At 38.9% G+C, this 26696-nt stretch overlaps 1 protein-coding gene and 1 non-coding gene across 4 annotated transcripts in view; both read left to right on the plus strand.

Annotated features, from left to right (window-relative positions):
• Positions 1-26696, plus strand: part of CMYA5 (cardiomyopathy associated 5) — a 117379-nt gene that overhangs the window by 9185 nt on the left and 81498 nt on the right. The gene's annotated exons all lie outside the window — the stretch shown is intronic.
• LOC119508621 lies at positions 1122-1228 on the plus strand. Its single transcript, XR_005211523.1, has one exon. It is a non-coding gene; the product is annotated as a U6 spliceosomal RNA (small nuclear RNA).

Below are 26696 nucleotides of genomic sequence, written 5' to 3' on the forward strand. Positions count from 1 at the left end.
TAACCTGTAGAAATACAGAGGCCTTTGAGAGGGTTAATAGTTTAAATCTATCAGCATCTGTTTTAGATTTGATTCTCTTTTGAACTCCCTTCAAGAACGGAATCAGTGATCCTCTTTAAGGAGAAGAAAGTGCTGGAAAGGGGAAAGTAAGTGTTAGAAGAGTGAGAGGGCACTAAAAGTAGGCTGGGTGCTGAGTTGTGCCTCAGTCTATCCTGCTCAAGAAGTGAGCTAAGGATATCATCCATCCATACATAGCTCTGTGTCACCCAGGAAGCTGCACAAAACAACTTTCTCTAAACCTTGGATCCTAGGTCACTCATGACACTCGAAGAATTCCTCAGTGGTAGAAGTGATACTTATTTCCTGACACTTTGGAAAATCCAGGATACAAAAGGGGGGAGGGAGAAGCATATACAAAGTTAGCAATGTTTATATATGAATTAAAATTGTTTGTAACCAAGTATGTTTTTGAATTGCACTGATAGAATGAGGACCCCTCCTTCATTTACAAACTTGCTTCCTTGGAAGAAAGTCCTAGTGGAGCCTTTGGACTTGGGTTGGTGGGGAGACGCAGGTCAACGCAGCCTCTGTGGCCAGAGAACTAAGGCAGAGGGAGGACTGACAGCGTCAGAAAATCTAGGCCTTATGATCTGAAACACAATGATCTGTGGACTACTTATCCTAGAGAAAATGGTGAGAAGAGGCAATAGTTTCTTAGAGTTTTCTATTTTCTCTGTTCCAGTTCATACTTATAGCTCAATCTGCTAGTTTCCACTTGTGAATCCATAAATCCCCTGGGACTGAGGTTACATAGTTTAACAGTTTAGAACCAGGAATTCAGAAATCAAGGCTTTAATAACAACACTGTCACTGAACAGGTTCAATTTGCCAGTAGAGTCTTATATAATTTATTTTCTCTAGGTGAGGGATGCCAGGCCTTGAGTTCCAGAGTCTATGTCAATCAGGAATCTTAGTTGCAAAAGAAGCTGTGACCAATTTAAGCAGAAAATGCCTTTATTCAAAGGCTGTTGGTGGCTTATAGAATCATGAGAAGGGTGGAGAACTAGGCTTTAAGTAGCCAGGAACAGCCCCTAAAACCATGCCTCAAAAGTGATCTTGTCGTGCTTGCTTTGGCAGCACATATACTAAAATTGGAACAATACAGAGAATATTAGCATGGCTCCTGTGTAAGGAAGACACACCCATTCATGAGGTGCTCCATATTTTTACCTATAATTTCTCTGATAAAAAACAAAAAACAAAATACAACCAAGAGTGTTTTATATTGATTGCACATTCAAATCATACTATATTGGATAAATTTGGGTTAAATAAAAGACATTATTAAAACAAAAAAAGTGATTTGGTAACAATAATAAAAAGACAAATAGCACAATTAAAACATGGGCAAAAGATCTGAATAGACATTTCTCCAAAGAAGATATAATAAATGACCAATAAGCACATGAAAAGATGCTCAACATCATTAACCATCAGGGAAATGCAAGTCAAAATCACAAAGAGATACCATTTCATACCCACTAGGAAGGCTATAATAAAAAGACAAAGAATAACAAGTGTTGACAAAGATGTAGAGAAATTGAAACCCTCATACACTGATGGTGGAAATGTAAAATGGTACAGAAAACAGTCTGGCAGTTCCTCAAACGGTTAAGCATAGAGTTACCATATGACTTGCCAGTTCAACTCGTAGGTATAAACTCAGGAGAAATAAAAACATATGTGCCCTCAAGGATCTAAAATGGTGGCATAGAGAGGAGTGGAAACTAGTTAGTCCCCCTGGAACAACTAACAAAAAACCAGGAACAGCTAGTAAATAATCCGGAATAACTGCAGGGGGGCAAACATGACCATCCACTGATCATACGCCAACCTGAATTGGGAGGAATGCCTGAGATCACAGCATAAAATCTATGAGTAAAAACTGTGGATCTGGAGGGTGGGGCAAGATGGCAGAGGGGTGGGCTGTATGTTTTAGTTACTCCTCCAGGGCAGTAGGTAGAAAGCCAGGAACTGCATGGACTGGACACTGCAGAGCAATTTGACTTGGGCATACTTCATACAACACGCATGAACGCGTGGAACAGCTGAGATCAGTGAAATCTGTAAGTTTTCATGGCCAGGGGACCCGCGCCCCTCCCTACCAGGCTCAGTCCCGTGGGAGGAGGGGCCGTCAGTGCTGGGAACGAGGAGGGAGAACTGCAGTTGCTGCTCTTATTGGAAACTCATTCTACTGATCAAAACTCCAACCATAGATAGACTGAGACCAGACACCAGAAAATCCAGTGGCAGTCAGCCCAGCGGAGAGGAAGTAGGGATAGCAGAAACAGCAAGAAAAACCCAAAAATAAAAGTGGAGACATGTTGGAGTTCTGGTGGACATAGAATGGAAAAGGGCAGGGCTCAGGCAGAGTCAGGCTCGTATGCAAATCCAGAAGGCGAGTTTCTTTGGAGAGCTGGTTTCTCTGCTCCCTTGATCATTCCTTAATGGCCCTAATCTCCTTGTCTCTTAGCATTTCAATAGCCCATTAGATCTGCAAGGAGGGCCCTTCCTTTTTTTTTGTTTTTTTAAAATCTTTTTCTCTTTTTCTAAAACAATTACTCTAAGAAGCCCATTACAGAAAGCCTCAAAGACTTGCAATTTGGGCCCAGACAAGAGCAGAGCTAAGAGAGCTCTGAGACACAAAGCAATAAGTCCAGTGGCTGAGAATCTTCGCTAGACACAACTTCCCAAGAAAAGGGGGGCATCCCCTTACAGCCATCTTCCTGGTGGGCAGGGAACACTCCTGCCCGGTGCCAGCTCCACAGCCCAGAGCTGCCCCAAACAACCCAGTGTGACAGGAAGTGTTTCCAACAACACACGTACACACCACAAAATTGGGTGTGGACATTAGCCTTTCCCGCACTCTCAGTTAATTGTCCCAGAGTTGGGAAGGCGAAGCTGTGTTGAAAGGGGGAAATTAACACACCCCATTCAGCCATCCTTTCAGCAGACTGGGAATGCCCCTACACAGCCCTGCAGCCCAGAACTGCCCTGGGGGGATGGCGCTCACCTCTGACATAGCACAGTCTCCCTCAGCAGAGGACCTAGGAGTGCACAGCTTGAAAAAAGGACCCACTCGCAAGTCCCAGGGACCATACGCCAATACCAAGGACTTGTGGGTCAGCAGCAGAGAAAAACTGTGGCAAGACTGAACTGAAGGATTAGACTATTGCAACAGCTTTAAATCTCCAGGAACACCAGGGAGATTTGATTATTAAAGCCGCCCCCCCTCCCTAACTGCTCAGACACATGCCCCATATACAGGGCGGGCAACACCAACTACACATGCAAGTTTGGTGCACCAGTTTGACCCCACAAGACTCACACCCCCACTCACCACAAAGACAAAGTTGGGGAGAACTGACTGAGGGGAATAGGTGGCTCGCGGACACCACCTGCTGGTTAGTTGGAAAAAGTGTACTCCATGAAGCTGTAGATCTGACAAATTAGAGATAAGGCTTTTAATTGGTTTACAAATCCTAAAAGCACCCAATGAAGTTAAGCAAATGCCAAGAGGCCAAAAACAGAAAATTTCAAAGCATATGAAAAAAACAGAAAATATGGATAACCCAAGCCCAAGCACCCAACTCAAAAGATCAGAGGAGACACAGTACTTGGAGCAATTAATCAAAGAACTAAAGATGAATAATGAGACCATGGCACAGGATATAAAGGACATGAAGAAGACCACGGCACCAGATATAAAGGACATGAAGAAGACCCTAGAAGAGCGTAAAGAAGAAATTGCAGGAGTAAATAAAAAAAATAGACGATCTTATGGAAATAAAAGAAACTGTTGACCAAATTAAAAAGATTCTGGATACTCATATTTACAAGACTAGAGGAAGCTGAACAGTGAATCAGTGACCTGGAGGATGACAGCACAGAAAATGAAAGAACAAAAGAAAGAATGGGGAAAAAAATCAAAAAAATCAAAATGGACCTCAGGGATATGATAGATAAAATAAAACATCCAAATATAAGACTCAGTGGTGTTCCAGAAGAGGAAGAGAAGGGTAAAGGTCTAGAAAGAGTATTCAAAGAAATTGTTGGGGAAAACTTCCCAAATCTTCTAAACAACATAAGTACACAAATCATAAATGCCCAGCGAACTCCAAATAGAATAAATACAAATAAACCCACTCTGAGACATATTCCGATCACACTGTCAAATACAGAAGAGAAGGAGCAAGTTCTGAAAGCTGCAAGAGAAAAGCAATTCACCACATACAAAGGAAACAGCATAAGACTAAGTAGTGACTACTCAGCAGCCACTGTGAAGGCGAGAAGGCAGTGGTATGACATATTTGAAATTCTGAGAGAGAAAAATTGGCAGCCAAGAATTCTTTATCCAGCAAAACTCTCCTTCAAATTTGAGGGAGAGCTTAAATTTTTCACAAACAAATGCTGAGAGAATTTGCTAACAAGAGATCTACCCTACTTGAGATACTAAAGGGAGCCCTACCAAGGGAGAAACAAAGAAAGGAGAGAGAGACATGGAGAAAGTTTCAGTACTAAAGAGATTCAGTATGGGTACATTAAATGACATTAAGAGAGAGAGGGGTAAAATATATCTGACAAACATAAACCAAAGGATAAGATGGCTGATTCAAGAAATGCCTTCACAGTAATAATGTTGAATGTAAATGGATTAAACTCCCCAATTAAAAGATATAGATTGGCAGAATGGATACAAAAAAATGAACCATCAATATGTTGCATACAAAATACTCATCTTACAGTTGTATAAAAATGTAGCTTATGAGGGGTGACAATGGGATTGGGAAAGCCATAAGGACCACACTCCACTTTGTCTAGTTTATGGATGGATGAGTAGAAAAATAGGGGAAGGAAACAAACAGACAAAGGTACCCAGTGTTCTTTTTTACTTCAATTGCTCTTTTTCACTCTAATTATTATTCTTGTTATTTTTGTGTGTGTGCTAATGAAGGTGTCAGGGATTGATTTAGGTGATGAATGTACAACTATGTAATGGTACTGTAAACAATCGAAAGTACGATTTGTTTTGTATGACTGTGTGGTATGTGAATATATCTCAATAAAATGAAGATAAAAAAAAAGATACTCATTGTGCAGGTTTGAATGTATTATGTCCCCCAAATGCCATTATCTTTGTGGTCTTGTGGGACAGACATTTTGGTGCTCGTTAGATTTGCTTGGAATGTGCCCCACCCAGCTGTGGGTGGTGACTTTGGTGGGATACTCCCATGGAGGCTTGACCCCACCCATTCAGGGTGGGCCTTGATCAGTGGAGCCATATAAAACATGCTGACTCAAAGAGACTGAATGGAGTGCAGCTGTGAGTGACGTTTTGAAGAAGAGCAAACTTGCTAGAGAGGAATGTCCTGGGAGAAAGCCATTTTGAAACCAGAACTTTGGAGCAGACGCCAGCCACGTGCCTTCCCAGCTAACAGAGGTTTTCCAGATGCCATTTGCCATCCTCCAGTGAAGGTACCTGATTACTGATGTGTTACCTTGGACGCTTTATGGCCTTAAGACTGTAACTGTGTAATCAAGTAAACCCCCTTTTATAAAAGCCAGTCCATCTCTGTGTTTTGCATTCTGGCAGCATTAGTAAACTAGAACACTCATCTTAGACACAGGGACACAAAGAAATTTAAAGTGAAAGGATGGAAAAAAATATTTCATGCAAGCTACAGCCAAAAGAAAGCAGAAGTAGCAATATTAATCTCAGATAAAATAGACTTTAAATGCAAGGATGTTATGAGAGACAAAGAAGGCCACTACATACTAATAAAAGGGGCAATTCAGCAAGAGGAAATAACAATCATAAATGTTTATGCACCCAATCAAGGTGCCACAAAATACATGAGAGAAACACTGGCAAAACTAAAGGAAGCAATGGATGTTTCCACAATAATTGTGGGAGACTTCAACACATCACTCTCTCCTATAGATAGATCAACCAGACAGAAGACCAATAAGGAAACTGAAAACTTAAACAATCTGATAAATGAATTGGATTTAACAGACATATATAGAACATTACATCCCAAATCACCAGGATACACATACTTTTCTAGTGCTCACGGAACTTTCTCCAGAATAGATCATAGGCTGGGACATAAAACAAGCCTCAATAAATTTAAAAAAAATTGAAATTATTCAAAGCACATTCTCTGACTACAATGGAATACAATTAGAAGTCAATAACCATCAGAGACTTACAAAATTCACAAATACCTGGAGGTTAAACAACATGCTCCTAAACAATCAATGGGTTAAAGAAGAAATAGCAAGAGAAATTGCTAAATACATAGAGACAAATGAAAATGAAAACACAACATACCAAAACCTATGGGATGCAGCAAAAGAGGTACTGAGGGGAAATTTATAGCACTAAACATATATTAAAAAGGAAGAAGGGGCCAAAATCAAAGAACTAATGGATCAACTGAAGAAGCTAGAGAATGAACAGCAAACCAATCCTAAACCAAGTAGAAAAAAAGAAATAACAAGGATTAAGGCAGAAATAAATGACATAGAGAACAAAAAAAAAACAATGGAGAGGATAAATAACACCAAAAGTTGGTTCTTTGAGAAGATCAATAAGATTGACAAGCCCCTAGCTAGACTGACAAAATCAAAAAGAGAGAAGACCCATATAAACAAAATAATGAATGAGAAAACTGACATTACTGTAGATCCTGAAGAAATTTAAAAAATTATAAGAGGATACTATGAACGACTATATGCCAACAAACTGGATAATGTAGAGGCAATGGACAATTTCCTGGAAACATATGAACAACCTAGACTGACCAGAGAAGAAACAGAAGACCTCAAACAACCAATCACAAGCAAAGAGATCCAATCAGTCATCAAAATGCTTCCCAAAAATAAATTTCCAGGGCCAGATGGCTTCACAGGGGAATTCTATCAAACTTTCCAAAAAGAACTGACACCAATCTTACTTAAACTCTTTCAAAACATTGAAGAAAATGGAACACTACCTAACTCATTTTGTGAAGCTAACATCTAATAACAAAACCAGGCAAAGATGCTACAAAAAAGGAAAACTACAGGCCTATCTCCCTAATGAATATAGAGGCAAAAATACTTGCAAATCGAATCCAAAGACACATTACAAAAATCATACACCATGACCAAGTGGGGTTGATTCCAGGCATGCAAGGATGGTTCAACATAAGAAAATCAATGTATTACAACACATTAACAAATCAAAAGAAAAAAATCAAATGATCATCTCAATAGATGTTGAAAAAGCATTCAACAAAATCCAACATCCCTTTTTGATAAAAACACTTCAAAAGGTAGGAATTGAAGGAAACTTCCTCAATATGATAAAGAGCATATATGAAAAACCCACAGCCAGCATAGTACTCAATGGTGGGAGACTGAAAGCCTTCTCTCTATGATCAGGAAGAAGACAAGGATGCCCACTGTCACCACTGTTATTCAATATTGTGCTGGAAGTGCTATTGCAGGGCAATCTGGCAAGACAAAGAAATAAAAGGCATCCAAATTGGAAAGGAAGAAGTAAAACTGTCATTGTTTGCAGACGATATGATCTTATATCTGGAAAACCCTGAGAAATTGATGATCCAGCTACTAGAGCTAATAAACAAATTTAGCAAAGTAGCAGAATACAAGATTAACGCACATAAGTTGGTAATATTTCTATGTGCTAGAAGTGAACAGATTGAAGAGACACTCAAGAAAAAGATACCATTTTCAATAGCAACTAAAAAAATCAAGTACCTAGGAATAAACTTAACCAAAGATGTAAAAGACCTATACAAAGAAAACTACATAACTCTACTAAAAGAAATAGAAGGGGACCTTAAAAGATGAAAAAATATTCCATGTTCATGGATAGGAAGGCTGAATGTCATTAAGATGTCAATTCTACCCATACTCATCTATAGATTCAACGCAATCCCAATCAAAATTCCAACAACCTACTTTGCAGACTTGGAAAAGCTAGTACTCAAATTTATTTGAAAGGGAAGATGCCTCAAATTGCTAAATACACTCTAAAAAAGAAAAACGAAGTGGGAGGACTTACACTCCCCGACTTTGAAGCTTATTATAAAGCCACAGTTGTCAAAACAGCATGGTACTGGCACAGAGATAGACATATAGATCAATGGAATCGAATTGAGAATTCAGAGATAGACCCCCAGATCTACAGCCGACTGATCTTTGATAAGACCCCCAAAGCCACTGAACTGGGACATAACAGTCTTTTCAAAAAATGGGGCTGGGAGAGTTGGATATCCATATCCAAAATAATGAAAGAGGACCCCTACCTCACACCCTACACAAAGATTAACTCAAAGTGGATCAAAGATCTCAATGTAAAAGACAGTACCATAAAACTCCTAGAAGATAATGTAGGGAAACATCTTCAAGACCTTGTATTAGGTGGCCAATTCCTAGACTTGACACCCAAAGCACAAGCAACAAAAGAGAAAATAGATACGTGGGAACTCTTCAAACTTAGACATTTCTGTACCTCAAAGGAATTTGTCAAAAAGGTGAAGAGGCAGCCAACTCTGGGAAGAAATTTTTGGAAACCATGTATCTTACAAAAGACTGATATCTTGCATATATAAAGAAATCCTACAAGTCAATAACAATAGTACAGACAGCCCAATTATAAAATGGGCAAAAGATATGAAAAGACAGTTCTCTGAAGAGGAAATACAAATGGCCAAGAAACACATGAAAAAATGTTCAGCTTCACTAGCTATTAGAGAGATGCAAATTAAGACCACAATGAGATACCATCTCACACTGATTAGAATGACTGCCATTAAACAAACAGGAAAATACAAATCCTGGAGAGGATGTGGAGAAATTGGAACACTTATTCATTGTTGGTGGGACTTTATAATGGTTCAGCCACTCTGGAAGTCAGTCTGGCAGTTCCTTAGAAAACTAGATATAGAATTACCCTTCCATCCAGCAATTGCACTTCTTGGTATATACCTGGAAGATCTGAAAGCAGTGACATGAACAGATATCTGCATGCCAGTGTTCATAGCAGCATTATTCACAATTGCGAAGAGATGGAAACAACCCAAGTGTCCTTCAACAGATGAGTGGATAAATAAAATGTGGTATATATACACGATGGAATACAATGTGGCTGTAAGAAGGAACGATGTCGTGAAACATGTGAGAACATGGATGAACCTTGAAGACATAATGCTGAGCGAAATAAGCCAGGCACAAAAAGAGAAATATTATATGCTACCACTAATGTGAACATTGAAAAATGTATAAACAAATGGTTTATAATGTAGAATGTAGGGGGAATGATAACCCAGTAAGAACAGATAAGCTATCGTGGGTAAACTTAACATTCTGGGAATGCTCAGGAATGACTATGGTCTTTTAATTTCTGATGGATATGGTAGGAACAAGTTCACAGGAATGTTGCTATATTGGCTTATTTTCTTGGGGTAGAGTAGGAACATTTTGGAAGTAAAGTAGTTATTTTAGGTTAGTTGTCTTTTTCTTACTCCCTTGTTCTGGTTTGTTTGAAATGTTTTTTTATGGTGTGTTTAAAAAAATTTTTTTTTGATAGAGTTGATTTAAAAAAAAAGAGTTAATTAAAAAAAAAAACAATGAAAAAGATATGCAGAGCCCCCTTGAGGAACTGGTGGTGAATGCAGGAGTATTGGACTTCTCCACCTCGATGGTTGTTGATGTGTTCACAGACATAGAGGCCGGTGGTTTGATGGGCTGAGCCCTCTACCACAGGACTTGCCCTTGGAAAGACTGTTGCTGCAAAGGAGAGGCTAGGCCTCCCTATAATTGTGCCTAAGAGCCTCCTCCTGAATGCCTCTTTGTTGCTCAGATGTGGCTCTCTCTCTCTAGCTAAGCCAACTTGGCAGTTGAAATCACTGCCCTGCCCCCCTGCATGGGATCAGGCACCCAGGAGAGTGAATCTCCCTGGCAACATGGAATATGACTCCTGGGGAGGAATCTAGACCCTGCATCATGGGATGGAGAACATCTTCTTGACCAAAAGGGGGATGTGAAAGGAAATAAGCTTCAGTGGCAGAGAGATTCCAAAAGGATCTGAGAGGTCACTCTGGTGGGCTCTCTTACGCACAATATAGACAACCCTTTTTACGTTCTAGTGAATTGGAGTAGCTAGCAGTAAATACCTGAAACTATCAAACTACAACCCAGAACCCATGAATCTCGAAGACGAATGTATAAAAATGTAGCTTATGAGGGGTGACAATGTGATTGGGAAAGCCATAAGGACCACACTCCCCTTTGTCTAGTTTATGGATGAATGAGTAGAAAAATGGGGAAGGAAACAAACAAACAAACAAAGAAACAAAACAACAAAAAAAAGTCAGCAGTGTTCTTTTTTACTTTAATTGCTCTTTTTCACTTTAATTTTTATTCTTATTTTTGTGTGTGTGGTAATGAAGGTGTCAGGGATTGATTCTGGTGATGAATGCACAACTATGTGGTGGTACTGTGAACAATTGAATGTATGCTTTGTTTTGTTTGACTGCATGGTATGTGAATATATCTCAATAAAATGAATAAACAAACAAAAAAAAACTGTGGATCCAAGCTGGGAGACCCCCCCCCCCCACACAGCCCAAGCTGCAAAGCCTCGTGGTGCTAGAGAGAAGCTCTCTCCCAGCAAGTGAATATAACTGAGCTGAGCTGCACCTGGGGTTTTAATTAGCCAGTGTGAACTGCTCACTACAAGCTACGAATTCCCAGCAAGCACACAGAGGCTTTGGGTGATGACTGATCTTGGAGAGCTGGAGGGTGGCCACAGACTAGCCCTGAAGGGGCCTTTCTGTCCCTGTTTTGGCTCAGTGGAGAAAGCCTCAGCCATTTTCAGTTCCCAGTGCTGTGACCCAGACAAGGGTGGAGACAGCACAGGCAGAGAGACCATTGAAATGCTAATGACCTCTCCCTAGGGGATCTATCTTCTCTAAGAACAAAGGGGTGGGGCCCAGCTCTACTACCTGCCTTCCATTCAGAACCAGTCCCCAGAGCCTGGGGGAAAACAGCCATGGCCACATCTCCTTACACCAGTCTGGAATTATAGGCTGACAGACGCCACCTGCTGGGTGAAAAGCACAGTGACCTGAAGTATCACAGGTTATACCAATTTTCTAAGACACACCCTCAGGGAAACTGGATACTGAATATTTCTTCCTTCTGGGACCTGAGCCCCTTCTGGTCTGGGAAAACCTGTTTGGGGTGATCAAGGAAATCAGATGCCTAGACAACAGAAAACTACAACCTACACTAAGAAAAATGAATTTATTGCCCAGTCAAAGGAACAAACACACTTCAACTGAGATACAGGAATTTAAACAACTAATAATAAGTCAATTCAAAAAGTTGATGGAAGATATGGCAAAAGAGCTGAACTGTATAATGAAAACACTGGGCATACATAAGGTAGAAATTGAAAGTTCGAAAAACCAACTGGCAGAATCTATGGAAATGAAAGGCACAACACAAGAGATGAAAGACACAATGGAAACATACAACAGCAGATCTCAAGAGGCAGAAGCAAACACTCAGAAACTGGAGAACAAGGCACCTGAAAGCCTACACACAAAAGAACAGGTAGGGAAAAGAATGGAAAAATATGAGCAATGTCTCCAGGAAACTTAAGGACAAAATGAAAAGCAAGAATGTACGTGTCATTGATGTCCCAGAAGGAGAAAAGAAGGGAAAAGAGGCAGAAGCAATAATAGAGGAAATAATCAATGAAAATTTCCCATCTCTTATGAAAGACATAAAATTACAGATCCAAGATGCACAGCATACCCCAAACAGAACAGATCTGAATAGGCCTATGCCAAGATACTTAATAATCAGATTATCAAACATCAAAGATAGAGAGAGAATCCTGAAAGCAGCAAGAGAAAAGCGATCCATCACATACAAAGGAAACGTGAGAAGACTATGTGCGGATTTCTCAATAGAAACCATGGAGGCAGGAAGGAAGTGGGGTGATATATTTAAGATACTGAAAGAGAAAAACCACCAACCAAGAGTCCTATATCTGGCAAAACTGTCCTTCAAATATGAGGGAGAGCTTAAAATATTCTCTGACAAACAGACAATGACCGAGTTTGTGAACAAGAAACCTGCTCTACAGGAAACACTAAAGGAAGCACTGAAGACAGAAAGGAAAAGACAGGAGTGAGAGGTTTGGAAAACAGTTTAGAGAGATAGTAGCACAGCAATGAAAGTACACTGAACAAGGATGACTGTGAATATGGTTGAAAAAGGAAGGCTGGGACCATGTGGGACACCAGAACAAAAGATGAAGGATAAAGACTGGGACTTTGTAACTCAGGGAAACCTAGGGTGCTCAACAGTTGTAATAAAAGGTACAAATCTGTTTTTACATGAGGAAGAACAAATGAATGTCAACATTGAAAGGTATTAAAAATAAGATGGGATTGGGAGGAAAATACAATCAATGCAAACTAGAGACTGTAATTAACAGAAACATTGTATTATGCTTCCTTTAATATAACAAAGGTAATATACCAAATCTAAATGCATATGGAGGGGAGGGGGATAGGGGAAGGGTATGGGACTCCTGGTATTGGTGATGTTGCCTGACTCTATTCTACTTTAGGTTAATGCTCTCTTTCCTTTTGTCGCTTTCTAGCTATCAAGTTTTGTTTTTTGTTTGTTTGTTTGTTTGTTTGTTTTTCTCTTTCTCTTTCTCTTGCCTCTCTGCTTTCTTTGACTCTTCCTCTGTCTTTGTGGAGGAAATGGAGATGTCCTTACATAGATAGTGGTGATAGTGCTGAATACATAAATACGTGACTATACAGGGAACCAACGACTGTTTACTTAGGATGGAATGTATGGTGTGTGAACAAAACCATTGTAAAAGAAATGGGTTGATGAAGAAACCTTGAGGGCACTATATTGAGTGAAATAAGACAGACACATAAAGGCAAATGTTGCAGGGTCTCACTGATATGAACTAATTATAATATGTAAACTCATAGACACAAAATATAAGTTACCAGGATATAGAATGAGGCTAAAGAATGGGGAGTGTTTGCTTATTATGAGCAGAATGTTCAACTAGGGTGAACTTAAATGTTTGGAAATGGGCAGGGATGATGGTAGCATGTTGTGAGAATAACTAACAGTGCTGAAAGGTGTGTGAAGGTGGTGGAAAGGGTAAGCTCAGAGTCACGCATGTCACCAGAAGGAAAGTTGGAGGTTAAAAGATGGGAATGTATAAAACAGTGAATCTTGTGGTGGACAATGTCTGTGATTAACTATACATATGTTAGAAATCTCTCTCATGAACTAGAACAAATATATGACACTATAACTAGAAGATAATAATAGAGAAGTATATAGGGAAAAAATATATACCTATTGCAAACTATACACATTTGTTGGTAGTATTTTAACATTCTTTCATCAACAGATAAACAATGTCTATACCAAACTATGAATCAATAATGGAGGGGGGGGCGTGGTTAGGGGTATTGGAGGATCTGAGTTTCCTTTTTTTTTTGTCTTTATCTCTTTTCTGGAGTATTGAAAATGTTCTAAAAATTGAAAACAAAATTAATCTTGATGGATGCACAGCTGTATGATGGTACCATGGGCAATTGATTGTACACTTTGGATCTTTGGATAGTTGTATGGTATGTGAACAATCTCAATAATATATATATATATATATATATATATATACACACACACACACACACACACACACACACACACAAACAAAAAAACAAAAACAAAAAAAACAAAATATATTTGCCCTCAAAACTTGTACATTTATGTTCATAGCAACCTTATTCATAGTAATCAAAAAGCTGAAACAACCCAAATGCCCATCAGCTACAAATGGTTGAATAAAATGTGGTATTTCCATACAATGGAAAATTATTCAGCCATAAAAAAGGAATGAAGTACTGATACTTGCACCAACATGGATAAATCTTGAAGACATTATGCTAAATGAAAGCAGTCAGATACAAAGGACCATGTATTGTATGATTCCGTTTATGTGAAATATCCAGAATAGGCAAATTCATAGAGACAGAAAGTAGAGTAATGGTTGCTAGGCTGCAGGGTGGAGTGGGGCAGGAGGTGGACTGAGGGGTGACAGAGTATGGGATTTCTTTTTGCAGTGACGGAAATGTTCTAAAAGTGTGGCAAAGGTTGTACAACTCTGTGAATATACTAAGTCATTGAATTTTATACCTTAAATGGGTGAATTTTATGGTATGTGAATTAAATCTCAATAAAAGCTAAACTTTTTAAAGTGGTCTGGTGAAGAAACTATTGCCATTACTAGGGGGTACTAGATGTCCCAATTTACACTGTTGCCATTGCTATACCAGCAACTAAGTATTGCAGCATCTGCAGCCTCCACTGTCACCAGAGAGAGAGCAAGCAGCTCCACCATCTTTTCTGTCTTCACTAGTTTCAGGGGCTTCTGGAATAGGTGTGAATGAATGGGATAGTATCTGTCATTGTGAGCTCTGCCTCCCACCAGGACCCACAAGGTGGGGAATTCACCAAAGGGAAAGTGAAATCAGATGCTGGATTGGCAAAAAGGTTGTGAATTGTCTACTAGAGTGGTGTGTGGCAGTGGACTAGACTTTCCTCATGAACATCTGACACATGCTATACTAGGTTATGCTCTTCTTCTCTACACCACACCTTATTTAAACAAAGGAACAAATCAACTAGTTAACATTTCCCTAAGGAAAATTAATTGAAAATACAATGTAGAACAATGAATATATAAACAAATACAGCCATATGAGGCCAAAGTACTTTTTTTCATTAAATATCAGCTGAATCTGAGTATCACTGTTTATACTAGGATAGACTTTCCATTTTACAGTAGAAATAACCAAGTCTTTAATTTAGACCTTGACCATGTCATAAGACATGACCATGACCTGTCTTATGCACCCTGGTACCCCTGCTTTGGGGTCTCAAAGCTCTATTAAAATCCCTTAACTATCTGCTTGCTATTTCAGAAAGCTAATTGCCTTCCAGTCCTGTTAGCTAAATGCCCAGGTTAATCTTCCTTGGGAGAATTGTGTTCCAACCCACAGAGTGGGTAGATCTATATATGACCCTGGCTAAGGGGAGAAATGAGACTCAAGTAGTATCAGATTCTCTACCCCAGTAACTTGGGAATGGAGGCATGCATTCTAATTAGTTTTAGAAGAGAGAGGTTGGAGGAACAGGTCCCACTCTTTGGATAGCTTACCAATTTTTAATATCTGTAATACTTTGTGGTCAAGTATGGACTTTTATGTTTGAGAATTATAAAGTAGTAAGTTTTTTTTCTGACCAAAAGAGATGCTAAATCTACACCTGTAAATGGTCCAAGATGTAGTAAAGAAGAGCATTAGCTAAAAATACGGAGCAGAATTTGGCCCCTGAGACGGTATCCCCCCCGAAAAAAAATGGTATGTAATAGTAAATAAAAGCAATTTGTCCAGGCATAGAGCCCAGAGTTCAGAAGATGGCTGGGGAGGGAGCCTCATACAATAGGGGCAGGGTAGGACCCCCCCACCACGAGTCTGAATACAAGACCACGCAACAAATGAGTTTCTAAAATCTTATAACATGCCACCCAAAAATGGAGCACCCCACAAGCAATACCCCCCACTCATAATTCTGTGATGCACACCCATAGCCTAACCATGGTCTGAGAGTCTGAAGGCTGTTTGAATCTATCCCTTCAAGTGGAGGGGCTCCATCCTTTATCAAAGCAAATCAAACAGCCAGAGGATATATGTTCTTCCTTCCTCTTTCTTTTTGTTCTCTGGGATATAGAGCTTGGAAGAGGGGAAGCAATAAAATACCTTTTTGAACCCCAAAAGCTTTTCTTGGTTTACCTCTTAATCTTCTTGGGAAACAGGTGACTGTTGCAAAGAAAAATTAGGAAATCCAAGACAATTCCGGGGAGTCTGGGACTGAGGGTTGCCATTTGGGGGGATAGCTATGCTGAGCCCTGTGCAAGCAAACTAGGAAGCTGTCCCTGCAGAGAGAGAAAGATAGACAGACACAAGGCTTCATGCAAAGAGAAGCAGGAACCAGAGCCATGTTAACAGATCAGAGAGAGATAGTGCATGTTCCTCCCCTTGACTTCTGTTTGATTTCTTTTCCCTGTTCCTCGTGAGTCTTGGATAAACTTGGCCTTGGACTCCATGAGAAATCTCTATTTCCTTAAGGTAAATTCCCTCTATTTAAGCTAGTTTGAGATTATTTTTTTTATTCTAGTTTAATTTATTTTTTCATTAAAAAAAATTTTTTTTTTTTTAAATTAGAGCAGTTGTATGTTTACAAAAAAATCATGCAAAAAATATAGTTCCCATGTACCCTCCACAAGGCATTTATTTTTTTAAAGGCCCAGGTCAAACCCTTGCCTGGCAACACTTTTGTTCCCCAAACTGAAGCTATGTGATAGGAGGATAGAATTTATTGGTTTTAACAAGAACTCTGTGTGTTATTTCACTAGCTTGGACTTGACCTTTCCTGTCCATACCAAGTGAAGGAGACTTGGCCAGCTTTGGTAAAAAGCCAAGCCAAGGAACAGTCTGTGTTCTGAAAGTTTTTATAAACAACTGAAAAGAAGGGCGCATGTTTTCATCCGTGATAATAAATATGATATCCTCCTCTGACTGATTTATAGGAAAGTGCCAGGCTCTCTGCATTAAACACATGAGCAAATCTAACTCTCTCCATAATGCAAAAACAAAACATAAATATTGCTTTGGTCTTAGGTTTGCTCTTTCATTTAAACAACCCAGAGAGATAGTATTGTTTCCCATTTCTAGATCAGAAAATTTAGGATTTGTGTTTGTTTTGTGTTGCCCCAATCTGGTTCCTGCTCCCTACAAGCACAGGTGCCTTAATCCATGAGCCCCTCCTCATTCCTTGAGGGAGGTTTTCATTTTTTTTTTCCTTAGAAACAAAAGTGCCTTAATCCCTTCTTAACATTTCCAACAACTTTTTTTTTTTTTTTTTCTTTTCCTCCTACAGACCTTGGCTACACATGTGCCATTTCTCAGGGCTAGGCAAAAAAAAACAAACAAAACAAAACCCAAAAGTGGAGTCATGTCCCACATTTCCAGAAATTGGAAATTGCTGTTGTCTCCACCCCTCCACCCCCCACCCCACACACAATCAGGAGTCTTTGGGATATCAGTAGCCCCAATATTGGGACATTAGTCCTCAATCACAACGGACTACCTGTAAATTTTTATAAACCCATTTCAGATCCAAAGGAACTTTTCCCACCCACATACCTTCCCATTGCAAATATTTTACACTCTTCTGAACATAGAGTTACAGACCTGAAGAGAGGTCTTTAACATCTTAACACTAATTGTAGCATATACCATCCAAGTGCTATTAGCCAAAAGTTTGACCTCCAAGATCAGAGCCCCAGACTTTTTGAATCTCTCCTGGAGCTGTCACAGGCTGTGCACTAGCACTTCTCCAGGATATACTGATGAGAACTGCCTGACCTCTTTGAGTCTCAGACTCATGAAAGATGTCGATGTTGCTACCTGCTTCACAGGTGCATGTGAGGGTAAATAAGAATGTGAATATACAAGGATATCACATGTTCCTGGTACGGAGTAAAGCATAAATGAGTGTCAATTTCCTCTCCCCTTGAATTTAATCTGTCATTTCCTGACTTCAGCAGTTTCTTGGGTCTATACTTCATCTCTAGCAATGCTTTTTGCAAGCTACCACTCCTAACTCTGTACCCTTAGTTGGGGTGCACTCCCATATGCACGCATAACTCTCCTTGATTTCTGCTTTGTTTTAGTTTTTATTTAAAATCAAGAGTGAACTTCAGCTTGGACTGGATCTATCTCAAGTGTCTTTTTCTCTAATTTCCTTGGTTCAGGTTGTTAGAAAATGGGAAAGCTATTCTATTAGTGTTTGAATATACTTCAGGGTCACATTAAAATGTACCAGTCCTAAAGCCCTACTGCAATAATTGTTGGCTTTGAACCAAAGTAGGGCTAGGGATGGTGAATCTGCAGCCACTGAGATGTACAATTAGAACAGCGCTCTGAGCATAACTTCATGAACGATTTTTCTCTTAATCAGGTTTCAGCATAATCAGAGAAATGACATTCTGGCACTAAAAAGGATTTCATTTTATATTTCCATTTTGTTTAGGGACTGTGTGTAATTTGTCTTTGGAGCACATATTACACACTCATAGACATTGAATGTGTGGATGAATAATGAATGAGTGATAGAGGGAAGCATAACTTAAAAATGCATAAATGTTTGAGTTACACTTTCCAGAGGTAGTCATTTTTAAAGAGATGCTTTCTGCCTTAATTATAGCTTTATTAGTAAATTAAAGGAGGTTTGTTACTTGTCAAAGTTTCGATTTCACACTGTCAGTTCAACATTGGAAAGGAAAAGGAAGAGAATAAACATATGGAGCATCTATTATTTGCCAAAAATAATAGGAAGTATTTTATATACATTATTTCATCACAGTTGCCTTATGAACTAGATATTATTTTCCTTGTTTAACTGATGATGACCTTCAAGCTCAGGAAAGGAAGGGGAGGTAACTTGTCTAAACTTGCATAGGTAGTGTTCTAGTTTGCTAATGCTGACGGAATGCAAATTGGCTTGGCTTTTATAAAGGGGGTTTATTTGGTTACAAAGTTATAGTCTTAAGGCCATAAAGTGTCCAAGGTAAGTTATGAACAATCAGGTACCTTCACTGGAGGATGGCCAATGGCATCTGGAAAACCTCTGTTAGCTGGGAAGGCACGTGGCTGGCGTATGCTCCAAAGTTCTGATTTCAAAATGACTTTCTCCCAGGACGTTCCTCTCTAGGCTGCAGTTCCTCAGAAATGTCACTCTCAGTTGCTTTTGGGGTGTTTGTCCTCTCTTAGCTTCTCCAGAGCAAAAATCTGCTTTCAACAGCTGTCTTCAAACTGTCTCTCATCTGCAGCTCCTGTGCTTTCTTCAAAGTGTCCCTCTTGGCTGTAGCAAGCTCGCTTCTTCTGTCTGAGCTTATATAGTGCTCCAGTAAACAAATCAAGGCCCACGGTGAATGGGCGGGGCCACACCTCCATGGAAATTATCCAATGAAAGATCTTGCCCACAGTTGAGTGATCACATCTCCACGGAAACACCCAATCAACACCAATGTGTTTCCTGCCTACACAAGTCTGCATCAAAGATAATGGCTTTTTGGGAGACATAATACATCCAAACTGACACAGGTAGTAATAGTGAAGCCAAGATTTGAACCCATCTCTCTTATGCAGAAAATGTTCTTTTCCCTACTGCCCATGCCACCTCTATCCTCTGGGCTCAGCACTGTGACATACACTATGATAATAAGACATAGTTTATGTCTCAAGAAACTTGTCAAGTAGAAGACACATGGTAAATACTAATTCTAATAATACCAAATGGTATTAAATAAACACCGTGGTAGAATTATCAGAAAAATACTCTGTGAGCAGAAAATTCCAGGAAATCTCAAATATTGTGTTTCATATAAGGAAGTCAGCTTGCTAACAGCCAGCTCAGTCACAATCCAATTTTCTAAAAATGGTTATCAAGACACAGCTCACATGATAAACAGTGTTGAGAAGGGGTTGGGTAAAAATGTGAGGCTCTTGGACACACTCTTGATAGGAATATAAATTAATAAGCCTTTCTGGAGGGTAAATTGGCAGTGTGTACAAAAAGCCTTAAAAAAAAAACTTTGATTTTGACTCTCAAATTCTACTTTCTAAGGTGTTACTCTAAGAAAACAAGATGCACAGGAAAACGTATTTGTAGGATGTTTGTCATAGCATTTTTATTGTAGAAAAACTTGGAAACAATCTAAATTTTCAATAACAGGGTATTAGGTAAATAAATTATGTTATATCCATATGATAGAATGTTATGCTAGCCATTAAATAATATATTGTAGAATAGTCGTTCTTAAAGTGTGTTTTCCTCTTAGGGCATCTGCAAAGTCAAAACTAGTTTCATAATAACATTAAGACATTATTTGCATTTTCATTCTTTCATGACTATATGAAAAATTCATTTGATTATTTTTGTTTTTCAAATTCCACATTGCAACTAAACTTTATAAAACTACTACTTGTCAAGTTTTGGTGTGTTATCAAAGCAAGATATCCAATTATTTGAAAAGTTTATTAAAGTACTCCTCCCTATTCCAGCTGCCTATCTGTGTGAGGCTAGATTTTCTTCAACCAATACAGTATATCTGCATATTGAATGCAGAAACAGATTTGAGAATTCACTGGTCTCTATTAAGCCAAACATTTAAAAGATCTGTAGAACTGTAAAATAATACCACTCTTCTCACTAAATATTTTTTTTGTTTGTTTTGGAAAACAGGTTTTTTTTTTGTTAAAATATGTTATTGATGTTGATGTGTAATGAGTTTTTATTAATACTTTTAAGTGAATTAAAAAAATTTTTAATTTATGGTTTAATTGCTAATACTGTAAATATTGATAGCTATAGCTCACAAAAACAAAAGCTCTTTGGGGTCCTTAATAATTTTTAAGAGTGTAAAGGGATTCTTACATGCCAAAGCTTGAGAACTACTGTGGGAAAAGAATATTTAATAGCATGAGAAAGTATTACGCATTATATTTAAATAAAAAAAAAGCATGTTACAAAACAGTATAATCTGATTTGTGTAAATTTTTTTAAAATGTATATTTTGGGACAAAAAGATTGAAAGACTGAAGGAAATACAAAATATATTAAAAGTAGTCATCTTTGAGTGGTGAGATTACTTTCTCTTTTGTGTTTTCCTACATATTCTACATTGAAATTTGTTTTTTGGTAATTTTTACCAAAATAAAGGTTTTAAATACAGTACCTAAAAATTTTGGGTAATTCGTCAGAGTTCAACTGAGAAATAAGGAGAAAATATGAACAAGGGTTGTCTATATTGTGCTTTTTAAAACATTTTACTAGATCACATGCATATCATCTTTTACTGGATTTTTCTGTCTTTCCCTTTTGATGGTGATGAATAAGAGAATATTCTGGGAAATGTCTTAATTTTTAGGACTACTAAAGAAATCCAAGTGCTTTAACTTCTTATAAAAATGATTTGGGGGATACAATATTTTTAATATTTTATTCCAACACAGTCCAACCATTGAATCTGTTTTGTTGACTTCCAATTTCAAGATTTTACTGTCCAACAAAAAGGCTAAAGCCAGGCTACTTTCAAGTTATTTGCTTAGTGTATCAACAGGAATTTTATTTAATCTCTGTATCAACAGGAATTTTATTTAATCTCTGTTTCTTTTTCCTCCGGAATTTTAGAGCTATTTCATGACTTTGTTTTTATTATTTGCATTATGTGGTAGACAAGAGATTTCTTTTCTTCTTTCTTTCCTAGCAGTGGTGTGTGATGATGGGACAATCAATTAGGTCTTCTGTATGTTTCTTACCTGTTAACTCTGGCTGTAGGTAGGCTGTTGCTGATTCACTTTCAACTTAATAGAAACCAGGAATCTATACCCACAAATAACATGACAGAATTTGATTAATGCATATCAATCACTAAAGGTGGTAGAAAGGAAATAAGAATGTAAAATACCTAGACAATTACTTGGAAGCTTTAGGAGATGTAAAGTTTAGTTGTCAATTTATTTTATTACCAGGCTTTGTAAAATGTGTCCTTGAGAGGTGAATTCTTTCAGGTTGCATTTCTCCAGTTTTAAGGTCACATCGGTGAGGGAATTTAATTGGTTTCAGGAAAAGATAAAGTTTCCCACACTGCCTTTATAGATCATTGATTTGAGAATAAAGGAAAAAATAGGGTTTGGGAAATTAAAAAAAAATATTTTACACATGCATAAAAGGACATACTTTCTAATATTGCCCTTGCAGAAACCACAAAATTACTGGTGTTAATGAATTATCCTCCAGGGTTGAGTTAGCAGAGAATTTCTGAGGATTTGTTGGTAACTACAACATCATGATTAATGGCAGAGTACATTTTGAGACTAGATTAAAATTCAATGGAGGGACACTTGGAAATGAAAGAGAAGGTTTATGGTTGTTGCTCAGTCAGAATTTTTCAGTCTTTCTGCTCTGTTCCATATTGCACTCCTTCTCTGCATATGGCACAGAAGGTCCTCAAGGATGCCTCACTCCATATCTGGGGGTGCCTTCACTGGGCCTCCAGGGGGATCTCCTGAAGTCTGTCCGGACAGGCCTCAGAGAGGCAACCCACTGCCACCCGAGTCTCTCTAGCACCAGGCAGCAGGGTCCACCCTCCTGAAGCTCTAGGGCTGGCTTGTATTTCATTCACCCCTGCTCATCTCAGCAGCATCTTCTGGTATTAGACCTTGGTCATTTTATCATTATTTTTCCTTTAAAAATGACAGAGAAAAGAAAAATGTTGCCCTATTCCATACCAGGTATTTGGGCAACCTTGGTTCCCAGATGCGTGGGTTTTATTTTTTAATTTATTATTAATATTTTTCAAGGCCACAATTTAAAGGTTCTTTCTCTGTTGGAAACTTAAGAAAGGTGGTGGGAGGGCCACCAAGGAAATGAGGAAATCCAATCAGAGTTCTGCTTTTTTGGACCAGTTAGCCATCATCCTCAGTGCTCTTATGGAATTATAATTGTTAAAAAAAAAAAAAAAAAAAGTCAGTGGAACTGGAGGATTGGAGAAGTCTATCCTGACTCACCGATTTAGTTTAAAAAGATCCCAACCCTGACATTCTATTCGGATGAAGCGCTCTGTCTCTTAGTAACCACCACTCAACATTCACAGGAGTTTGACAGCAGTGGCTGATGGGATACAGTTTCTGCTCTGTGCTAATGCTCAGCAGCTATTGAAGAATTCCAGTGCTAAACAGTTAAGCTTGTGTTTAACTCCTCAGCTGGGACTCCCAGAAGTTGAATATTCTTATCCTTGATGGTTTTCCATTTATATTCTCAGCCAAGGTTGTCCGTGGTACATTGTTTTTTTCCTCACGCCTGCATTTTAACTGGTGGTTCTCAACTGGTATATATATCTGAAGACAATTTGATTGTCACAACTGGCAGGGGGTGATGGTGGTGGTGCTACTTCATCTTTTGGATGGGGGTCAGGAATACCACTAAACACCCTCAGTGCACAGGACAGCTCCCACCACAAAAATTTATACAGCCCAAAATGTCTACAGTGCCAACACTGAGGAATCCCACTCTCCCCCCAAGACCACAGATAATCTGCTTGCCTACATTTTGGTCTAAGACCACTGAAAACCATGCTTGTTATATAATGGTTCCTTTATTTTGGTTTTCTGGACCCAGCATCTTTTTGTTCTTAGTTTTCTATTATAGTGGAGACTTTAATGGATGAGTTCTTATACTTTTCTCTAGTGGATTCAGATGTGTGCCTGAAGTTCATTTAAATGAGTCGCAGCCCCAGTCCATGGCCTGGCCCTGAATGGGTAGATACTCTCCAAGTATTTATAAATTGATTGCTTATTCTAAAACCAAATTACTTGTTTTAACTCTGGACAGATAAATGGTTTCTACAATTCCAAAGTTCTGGATGGGTCATGTAACACCTTTACCGAATACTACGTGGACATTTTCTACTTAAAATAAATGGAAAAGTTTATGCATGTGGACCATGTGTAATATTTTGTTTGGTGAGGTGGGGTAGGAAGAAGGAAGATAGTCACTCTTTCGAAACCCTGTACTTCCAAATGGATCATTTCTTCATCTGGTCCTGGCTGTAAAGTCAAGTGCATGTCTTAGGCACTGCATGTCTTATGTTACCTTATAAGCTGTTAATAGCAAGTATGTATCATTAACTAATTACAAAAACTGTCTAAAGCTCTAGGAAAGACATAGTGATAGGTATTTTCCAACATGCTTGGAAGGTTGGAGTAGCATTTGGAAGCATCTGCATAATACTAACTATTACGGATTGAATTGTGTCCCCCAAAAAGATATGTTGAAGTCCTAACATTCAGTACCTCAGAATGCAACCTTATTTGGAGATAGGGTTGTTGCAGATGTGATTAGTTAAGATGGGGTCATACTGGCGTAGGGTGGGCCCTTAATCCAATGTGACTGGTGTCCTTGTAAGAAGAGAATAGACGCAGATACACTCAGGGAGAAGGCAATATGAAGACAGAGGCAGAGATGGGTTACGCAACCACAGCCGTAGAATGCCCAGGATTGCCAGCAGACACCAGAAGCTAGGAAGAGGGGAGGAAGGACCCTTCCCGAGAGCCTTCAGAGAGCATGGCCCCGCCAACATCTTGATTTCAGATGTCTAGCCTCTAGAATTATGAGAGAATAAATTTCTGTTGTTTCAAGCCATCCAATTTGTGGTACGTTGTAATGGCCACCCTAGGAAATGAAGACACCAACATGCTGCTGGGTTATATAGTTTTCAAGATGATCACAGACTTGGTGAAAACCCTAAGGCACATCCAAACACACCACTGGTTCAATTGCCCTTCATTTGCACATGTGGTTCCTTTACCTGAATTGCCTCCAGCCATCCCAACCCAGTCCTGAAAAATGCATTTTCATCTTTCAAAATCTTACATCAGCTTTTTTTTCTTTTTTTTTTAATAATTCAGTTTTATTGAGATATATTCACATACCCTACAGTCATACAAAGCATGCAATCAATTGTTCACAGTACCACCATATAGTTGTGCGTCCATCACCAAAATTAATTTTTGAACATTTTCATTACCACACACACAAAAGTAATAAGAATAAAATTGAAGTGAAAAAGAACAAAGTAAAAAAGATCACTGGGTGCTTTTTTTTTTTTTTTTTGTCCCCGTTTTTCTACTCATCCATCCATAAACTAGACAAAGGGGAGTGTGGTCCATATGGCTTTCCCAATCACATTGTCACCCCTCATAAGCTACATTTTTATACACCTGTCTTCAAGATTCGAGGGTTCTGGGTTGTAGTTTGATAGTTTCAGGTATTTACTGCTAGCTATTCCAATTCATTAGAACCTAAAAAGGGTTACCTATATTATGCATAAGAGTGCCCACCAGAGTGACCTCTTGGCTCCTTTTGGAATCTCTAAGCCACTGAAACTTACTTCATTTCATTTCACATCCCCCTTTTGGTCAAGAAGATGTTCTCCATCCCACAATGCCAGGTCCAGATTCCTCCCCGGGAGTCATATTCCACATTGCCAGGGGTATTTAAACCCCTGAGTGTCAGATCCCACGTAGTGGGGAGGGCAGTGATTTCACCTGCCATGTTGGCTTAGCTAGAGAGAGAGGGCCGCATCTGAGCAACAAAGAGGCATTTGGGAGGAAATACTTAGGCACAATTATAGGGAGGCCTAGTCTCTCCTTTGCAGCAACAGTCTTGCCAAGGGCAAGTCCCATGGTAGAGGGCTCAGCCCATCAAACCACCAGCCCCCTATGTCTGTGAGCGCATCAGCAACCATCGAGGTGGGGAAGCCCAACACCCCTGCATTCTCTACCAGCAATGTTCACATTAGTGGTAGCATATAATATTTCTCTTACATCAGCTTTTTATACATTGTGATTACTTTCCAGACCCCTCTTCTCAAACATGTACTCACATAGCCTGCCCCACTCCACCCCAAAGTTAAAATTTTTTCTCTGTACTACATCCAATGACTTTTGCGTAGTCTTCTGTTATTGGGTGTGTCACAGGTATTGTAATTATTTGTTTGCAGGTTTATCTCCCTTACTAGACTGTAAGTTCCTAGAAGGCAGGCACTCTTTGTAACCCATTACTTTTTGGGTACTTAATGGATTTTTAAAAACAGAATTTCTATTATTTATTTCAGCCAGGCTCACTTTTTTTTTTTTTTAATTGCAAAATGTTATTGATTAACTGGGTTACCCCTGGTAAGGAAACTGAGATAGGATAGTGGTGGTAGTCAAAGGAGACTTTATTCAAGTTAGATGAATATTTTAAAACAAGAAATTCATTTTCATTTATTTGTGAAAGCAAAATTATATATAGATACATGTGTATGTGTGGGTGTGAAACAAAAAGAAAGGTGATTTCTATGCCAAGGAGTACAGACACTTAACAATGACTGAAAATTACATTAGCTAGGATTTGTATTAGACAAGGTAATGGTAACTGCTGCAACAATCTCCAACTCTCAGAAACTTCGCATATAATAAAAGTTTTTCTCTAGTCACTTAAAAACACAATGCAGATATTCCTGGTTGGGCAGCTCTCACTGCAGTGCTTTAGGGACCCAGGCACTTTTCCTCTAGAGACCCTACCATCCACAGCATGTGACATTTAAGGTTGCTGTGCTTCAAGCTGTGGTTCATGTGTGTGGGGTTTCTATGATCCAGGCTTAGATGTGGTGTACATTACTAGTGCTCACTCTCCTTTGGCTAGAACATCAATTCAAGGGAGACTGGGAAATGTGGACTATCTGTAAGCCCAGAAAGAAGTGAAATGGGTTTGGTAATAAACTAGCCATCTCTGCTTGTATACAAAATGGAAAATGGAACTATTAGTGGGATTTCAAGAAGCTCACAGAATGAATGGGGGACTGGAGAGCCACGGAAGTGCAAGGTTGGGTCTAG

The sequence above is a fragment of the Choloepus didactylus genome, chromosome 13, assembly GCF_015220235.1.
Source record: "Choloepus didactylus isolate mChoDid1 chromosome 13, mChoDid1.pri, whole genome shotgun sequence".
Lineage (NCBI taxonomy): Eukaryota > Metazoa > Chordata > Mammalia > Pilosa > Megalonychidae > Choloepus > Choloepus didactylus.